The 8,233-nt window shown below is 35.0% G+C and overlaps 1 protein-coding gene across 3 annotated transcripts in view; it reads left to right on the top strand.

The window, feature by feature from the left end:
* The first annotated feature begins 244 nt into the window (after positions 1-244).
* SLC25A21 (solute carrier family 25 member 21) overlaps positions 245-8,233 on the top strand; it is a 122,434-nt gene continuing 114,445 nt past the window's right edge. Inside the window, exon 1 of one of the 3 annotated variants that reach the window (XM_026051872.1) lies at positions 245-266. The gene's annotated coding sequence lies outside the window, so the exon portion shown is untranslated. Of the gene's footprint in view, positions 267-4,779; positions 4,799-8,233 lie in introns of those variants that run through there. The other 2 variants (XM_026051870.1, XM_026051871.1) reach the window with 2 other exon arrangements.

Here is an 8,233-nt window from a genome sequence, read left to right as displayed (position 1 = left end):
TACAAACATTTAAGAATGTGCTCTTTCCAACGGAAAAGTATGTCCTCTGCGTGATATTTTTCTGAGACAATTTTTTAGATACTAAGGATTTTTTTTTCAGTATAGTTATTTTAATTAATGAAAATAAAATTCCTTGTCTCTGAGCAAGGTTATTGTTTGGCTTTGGCTGTGAAAGATACTACAGAGTGCCTTAATTGTGGTCTGATAAATATCTGTGGAAAGGCAAATCCTGAAGTTACTGAAATAAAAGATTTTTCAACCTGAAGGTAAGAATTGCAAAAGAATTATACTGTAATTTTAGTAGCGGTCTTTAAGAAGAGAGCTTAAATAAAGTTGCTTTTTAAATAAATAGTTGAATGCACATTGTAGTTAACCCTTTAAAGATTATATTACTGTTTAGATGAGCTTTGCTTGTTAAAGCAATTTAATTAATTACTCACTTGCAGTACTTCCATTATACTGTGCCCTTGGGCTAATTATATGAAAGAAATATATTTTATAATGCAGCTGTCTTTTGCTTTAGAATTTATTTRCTGTTTACTTTCTGCAACTGTTTGAGAAGCCCAAACTGTGGAAAGAAGGGAGAAGATAAAGTTTATAGGACTGCAGTGGCTTGCAAAATTGCGCACACACTGCAGACTGATCCTGCAAACCTTCATTTCACTGGTGCTCKCTACCTCAGTAAAGTTACATCTGAAAGTGCTCTCAGGCTAATTCCCTCAATTGCCCTGTTCAAGATTAAACTTACTATAAAATTAGCTGTGCTAYATATATAACTCTATAAATAATTAAAATTAGTATTGGTGAGGTAAAGAACCTGGAAATATTTCTAAAATATTTCTAAAATCCCGGTGAATATTGAAGAAGCCCTTGAGTATTTATAAAAAACATTTGATAGATATGTTTTTGATAAGTATTTTATTCTTGCTTTGCATACTCTTTAGAATTCATATAACTGCATGTTCATACTAACCACACTGATTCTTAAAAAAGAAYGGAACTTAAATAACTCTTTATATAGAATAACTTTTGTCACTATAGTACTGAATTGTGATATTAAGAGTCTATAAAGTCCTAAATATATACTATAAACAAATTAAATAAGCAAAAGGAATATTGCATCTTAATGCATATTAGTAAAAATGAAATAACTTTCCTGATTTGATAAACTTTCTCACGCATCATCTTGAACATAAACCTTATAAGAGGCCTATTTTGAATATTTAGAAAAATGAATTGTAGTAGCTTACTCATAGAATGTCATACTTTATTTTTTATTTTTTTTCCCCMAAAAAATCCAACGTGATTTACCATACTGATCGCTAGGTGAAATTTTGACAGGATTTATGCTCTAGTTACTAACCTTCTCTTTCCCCCCTTCGCCCCCTCCTACTCCCCCAAAGGTGCAAGTCAGGGTAGAATTTGGCCCATTTATGTTTAATGGCTGAGGAGCGTGTACAGCTTACACATTTAAAATTTATGATAGAGCATTACAAAGGATTGCTTTGTACATTGAGTTAGGATTTCTAGAGACATTAAAAGCTGGGTTATTCCTACACTTCTGGTAAAATGCTGTGGTTCGCTTTCACCTTTGAGACATCACTTTTTATACATGTTGCATATAGCTGTTGTTTGTTTTCTTGTTCCAACGTGGAATATGAATGAGCACTTCATGGAGGGAAAGAAAAGGAAATAAAGAGTAATAAAGACRTTCCATCCTTTTCAGACAGTAAAAATTAAATAGATTTTACCACATAGACAAGTATGTGGCCATTTTATTAATTTTTCATATTAGACATACATCAAAATGTTGTATCCTCTTGCTGCACTGTGTAAGGAGTTCAGTTTCTTTAAAATTAATTTTGCAAGAGTTAAAGAAGAAAACCTGAATTTAGAATTTTAAGCAATCATTCCATAAGAGATATTAATGTTAAACTGAGTTTTTAAATAAGTAAGAGAATGCAGACGAGAGATAAGAGAATGCAGACAAGATGTACTCACAAAATGTTGCTTTTTTGTATGATTAATGTAGGTATCAGAATGGTGACCTCATTTATAACTTTATAGTTAAGAATGTGTAATTTCCACTATAAACTCTTATTGGGGAGTGTTTATGACTGAACTCAGCCATTTAAAAACAAGCTAGAGAAGCTGTAAGGTCTTTATTTGGCAGTGATATTTTTGAAAAAATAGCTCTGCTTTCTTAAGGTGTACAAAAATAGAAGTTGGTGGTTTCAGACACATTTTTGCAAACTTATAAAGCAAAGCCTGTTTCATTTTACAAGATACAACATTTAAAACCACTAGTTCCTAACAAATATTACTGTTAACAAAATGCTATATTAGCTTTTGAAAATAGTTAACTRTCTCTAACTTTGCTCTCCTCTAGCAAAATTTGCTGAGCCACGCCGTCGTTTTAGTTTCTAAGCAGAACTGAAACGACCAGATATTTCTTTTTAAGGCAGACTGGTACAAGATGGGTGCATGCACCAGCATCCTTGGCCTCGTTCTTACCTTCCTCGTATTACCCTAAGGACTTCAGTTAAATTATGTGTGATTTATTGAAATGCAAAGGAAAYGCTAGGTCAGTTGTGCTTTTAGCCRCTGCTTTTGCAAAACAGAATATGCAACAATATCCGTGCTGCTAAAGGCTGCACATCTCTATTTCATGTTTCACATGAAGAATTGACGACTTGATCCCGATTTTGCTACAACCTATAAAAGGTTTTTCATCAGCTTTAGTAGCAGTCTAATCAGGACCTTTGTTCTGATCCCACAAAGATTTATGTGCATATTCCTGTGTGTCCAYTAACTTTGCATAAGCAAATTCACTGCTGATTTGGGGCCGCTGAATTTTAGTACTATTTTTAATTTTGCTTTTTAATGGTTCTGTAATAGATTGTAGTTGCATCAGAGTTGGTATTTTTTAAATATATTCTTAAGGTTATTTTCTCTTTGAAAAAGTGTGGATAAATTTGGAAACGTGCAAAAAAAAATCTTAGTAATAAAATGAATGGGCAGATGGAAGCTGAGGGAGAAAAACCTGTCATTCATACAATATTAAAAATGAAGATTAACAGAATGTTAAAGTAGAATGAAAGATAGTGATTGGCTCTGCACAATCAGTTCAGCTGCAAAACTGATTATTAGAATGACTGGGAACCCTACGGCACTGAAAGTTCTTTATCCTCCTGGCATCACTAGGAGGACAAGAAATATCTCTGGCCCCATTTTACAGCAGAATACTGGCATGCAGAATCCAGTGCCTTGCTTTACAAGAGCTAAATGCATTTGGCTATTTTGGAGACTTGCTGACTGTGACCCCTTGGCCCATAGAGCCTAGGCTAGCAAGTAAGCCATTGCACCATCTGCTAAGCCATAGATGAACAGCTTCTTGTAACCAGCAGGTCACTACCTGAATAATACTGAAAATACTGAATACGTAAAATATTGAAATGTTCTTTTTGCAGCAGAGGCAAGCAAGCAGACTTTTTCTCCCATTTCAAGTAGCAAAAAAAAAAAAAGAACAAAAGTGTGATATCAATTTTAATCTAAGCAATTTATGAAAATACTGTAATTCTCTGTGAATGACATCTTCACTCCTTTCTTCATCGTCCCATGCCTTCTCAGTTTCTTCCTAATAGCATGCTTTAATCTTGCTACCTTTTACCTATGTGGTCTTTGAGTTGTGCAAAGGCAGTCTGAGTTGTGGCTAATTTAGTGCTAATTTGTGGCTAATCTCTAATTGAGATAGAAATGTAGTACAAATAACACCTGTAACTTGTCATTGTGGCTCTTGCCAAACACAATTACTAATCATGTTCCCACTTGTAGTGGAAAAGGGAAGCTGCTGGGAACTATCTTCCCAGCAGCTGATTTGTGCAATACTTAAAGGAATAACGTGTCTTTAAAGCATCTATCAATCTGGTAAACTTACTTGAATTTATCAACAAATTCAAGATTTTTACAGAATCTCTGAGGTTGGAAGGAATCTCTGGAGACCATCAGTCCAACCATCCCACACATTGCTCCCAATGAACCCGGAGCCCAATGAACACAGTCAAGTTTTGAGTATCTCCAAAGACAGAGGCTCCACTACCTTTCTGGGCAACCTGTACCAGTGTTTCACAGTAGGAAAACACTTTCTTCTTTCATCCAAGTAGAATTCTGTGTATTTTATTTTGTGTCTGTGGCCTTTTTTCCTGCCTCTGAGCGGCCCTGAGAAAGAGCCTTGCACAGTCATCTTTACTCTGCTAATCAGTTATTTATTTAGACATATAATATCTGCTGAGCTGTGTATTCAAGGCTAAACAGTCCCAGCTTTCTCATCAGAAGCTCCAGTCCCTTAATCACCTTTGTAGCCCTTTCCTGGACTTGCTCCCAGTGTGTCCATGGCTTTTCCATATTTTTCATGTACAAGATAGTACAGGTCTTTCTGTAACTGTTGTTATAGTTCAGGACTGCAAAATGTGTCTAAAATGTATTTAGCAGTGAAGATTGTTACTGTTTGCACATATCAGTCCAAAAACTAATAGGCAATATTTTAAGAATATATGATTTGATTTTTTAGCTGTATATAAAATATTAAGATGCACAGAAGCCAGAGGAAGAAAAAATGTCCAACGCTGTACAGAACCAACAATACTTTTTTGGACAGATATAAATGAACAAGTTTTTTTTTCTGTAGTTAACAGAGCTATTCATTGTTTCGAGTGTGAATTTGGATAAAAGCATTGGCCATACTGAAGAAAAATGAAGAGCTGTATCCACCTTTCTGACTGTACCTGAATTCTTAATGGTAATTATGTAGTTTCTCTGTACAAATACTAGTTTCTCTTTTTTTTTTTTTTTTTCTTACAAAAGTGCTGTGAGCACATGGTACCACAGACTTTCTAAATGCATCTCTTTGCCACGTTTGTGAGTGCCAAAGTAGGACGTTATTTGAAATGATCTTTGAAAAGCGTTTAATGCTTCCCTGTGGGTTCCATTCTGCTCTGGGAGCACAGCTTCAGTTATCAAAGCCAATTTACACCTGGCAAGTGCCTACAGTGCCATTCTGGAAACCCTTCCATGACAAGAGTATGACACTGCTTTTTGTCGTTTCAGTGTAGATTTGGGCCACAAATGGATTGTGCCCATTTTTAGATTGCTGTTTTTTAGAAGAGCCATGTCCCAGCAACTCATAGTTCAACAAAGTTTTTAGCATCCATATTTGTATTCCATCTTTCAGTTTTCTATTGTTTGGTTAGACAAGAAACGAGTATAGAGAGCAAGTACCACAAAGGAAGGTAGGTAAAGAGGCACAATAGTGCAAAAGCACAATTCCAGCCTTCTGAAAATTGCCTATGACTCTTTTGCATTTGTGATGTATTACCTTAGTGCATAATATCATAAGCATTTTCATTTTTAAGCTATATAGCAGTCACAAAGAGGTTTTGCAAAGCACCTCTGAATTTGCACCTATTGTCTAAATTAGTATCATTTGTTTCCATGATTTATGAAGCTTGTCTGTGGAATAGTATTTTTATCACAACAATAATAATAATAGAAAGTTAAAAAAAAAAAGGAAGATAATTGTTGATCTTAATATATTTTAAATATGCTAATAGTGAGGGAAGAGTTTGTTCAGCATTCAACAAATGTTTCAACAGAAACATTGTTAGTGAACCTGAAGATAGTGGCATGAATTAGAAGTGTTATTTTTACTTTTAATAAAAATGTTATTTTTACCTTTAATACTTAACTGCCTAATTGAAGAATATACAGGCACTGTTTTGTTTYTCTAATTTAAATAATGGAAATAAAAACAAAATCATTTTTAAAAATATATCAACTGGCAAGTTCACATGCTTTTTTTCCCGTTATTTTTAATGTATCTAATGACTTAACCAGGTAAATTAAAAGTTTTCCTGAAAACTTTTTATTCATTTGCTGTCTGGGTATGCTTAGGAATAGGACCTTAAAGGAACAGGTATTTAAGAAAGTTGAGCACTTAGAACTAGAACAGCTTTTCAGGAGATCGGTGCTTAAGAGTATGTATAGATGTAGATGACCTGGTGAAGACTGCTTCCTTCTCCTCTCTTTTGGCCCTACCTTTTTATTTAACATAAGCAATGAATACACAGCAAATGCATTTACAAGCTTTACTCTGAAAGTTAACACTGAGTGCTACTAGTAGCTTAAATGCACTGTCTGCCATGAAAGGTCACAGAAACAGTTTGAGGAAACAAGCTTGGGGAGCAGTCCATGTAGACGCTATAGTTTCCAATGAAAAAAGCATTTTAGACAATTTATTTCCTTCATAAGTCCCAGTGAAATAATTATTCACCAAGTCAAATCCTTAGTTTAATTCCTTGCAAGTAGTTCACTTGTGGTAGCTAAAGAGTTTATTTTAGAAAGGATCRTGGTTTGATGGAGAATGTTTGTGGCTTTACATCAGTAAAGCAGATGTAATATCTGTAGTAACTTTGGGGTATTGGTTTCCATTGATTTGTCTCATTTTTTGTTTGGGTGAGATATGGGTTGTGAATTGAGAAACAAAATTGATACTGATGAAGCCCAAGCAGGTAAAAACACACTAGCAAAAAGCTGCTTGGATTTTCTCAAGCTAATATTAGAACTGTTTAYTTTTTAATGTTGAAATGCTTTAGATAATTATTTAAATCAAAGTATCCCTCAGGCTCAACTTTCACCCACAATCTGTCAGTTAGAGGGGCAATATACACTGAAGCGTAAAGCCCTTACAGAAATGCRTTTATTTAGTTGCACATTGTGATTTGTTAATTGTATACAAATATGACCCTATTCTCTTCATGCTTACCACAGTCATCAGAATCACTCTTGATACATTCCTATGATGGAAGGAATCCGTTGTGGTTCTAAATCTGAGCAAAGGACTTTTCTCAATGTGGTAGTGTTCTCTTCCTCTCTAAATTCAGAAAGAAATGTGTCCCCTCCCCAGAATTTATCAGCATTTAGGTTTTTGTCCAGTGATATACACAGGGCTCTGTTAAAAGGCCTGTTCTTCATGCTTTTAGTTTTTACATTTCTAGATAAGTTTAATGGATCAGTTCCATTAAAAATACAGTTACTGAACCTCTGCACGTYAGGGAGATTTCATAAAGCTCTTGTTGCACCTGGAAAAATAGTTTCATTTACAGCACTAAATAGAGAGAACAGCATCAATGTTCATGGCTTTGCATTTTAACATACCAGGTGAGAGAGCTACTTTCTGGAATGGTTGTCATACTCATTTTTWAAAAAAATACAAAAACGTGTGGACTTTCTGGACTTGAACAGTCCAGGATGGCTGAGTGCCAGTGTAACTAAAATGTGTGCAGAAATGTAATAGCCTGGAGCGAGCTAATAAATGACAGTGTTGCATGAGTTTAAGATTTGAGGTCTTCAAAGAGCAAGAATATGCATGTCTTAAAAGTTTATTTGTGTTTTTGAAAAATATACAATCTATTTCTTAATGTATTGGAGGGGAGAGAATGCCTACAACCGAGAAGAAAAATGTTAAAATCATCTAGTTTTATTTCCAGAGTAGAAACTGATAACCTACGAAGTAAATAACTTGGCACATCTGCAGCATAGAGGTCTAGATGTGACATATAAGGAATATCAGAGGAAGTAGATGCTAGAAACTGGATCTGAGGATGCTGATGCAAGAGCATTCTACAAGAACTCTCATTTTCCTTTTTTTTTTCCTCTTGTTGCTTATTTTGTTTTTGTAACTATGCAAAGAGGAAGAACAATATACACACTCCTCTTGCATCGCTTTCTTCATGTTCCTAAGGAACCAGCTACTGCCTAGTTCAAGTAGAGGTGCTTAGAGAGACCAAAGAGTTGACTATGCAGTGCAGGTTTCAGGATGTCCATCACTGAGCTGCCAGAATGTTTCTGAGATCTGCACTCTGCTTTTGAGATGCTGACTGCATTACATGAGCTGACTCTAATGAGTATATATTTAGTATGACTGAAGACCTAGCTTCTGTGTTAGCATCAACCATGTATACGCAACAGATGGAGGGCATTCTCCACAAGTGATTGGATCCGTCTATCACTGCTGTAGCTCTATTGAGCTTTATTGGCATGTAACTTACTGCTTGCCATTGTTTAGAACTTGTGCTACAGAAATAAGAACGGCTTTTAGAGACTCCTAACTTGTCTTGCAAAAATGATTTTCTTTGAAACAGAACTTTTTTATAAAACTCCACAGGGAGAAAAGTGT

The sequence above is a fragment of the Nothoprocta perdicaria genome, unplaced genomic scaffold, assembly GCF_003342845.1.
Source record: "Nothoprocta perdicaria isolate Ctin4 unplaced genomic scaffold, notPer1 scaffold_8, whole genome shotgun sequence".
Taxonomy (NCBI): Eukaryota; Metazoa; Chordata; class Aves; order Tinamiformes; family Tinamidae; genus Nothoprocta; species Nothoprocta perdicaria.
Note: the sequence above shows the minus strand (reverse complement) of the source record. Positions and strands in the feature narration are given on the sequence as shown.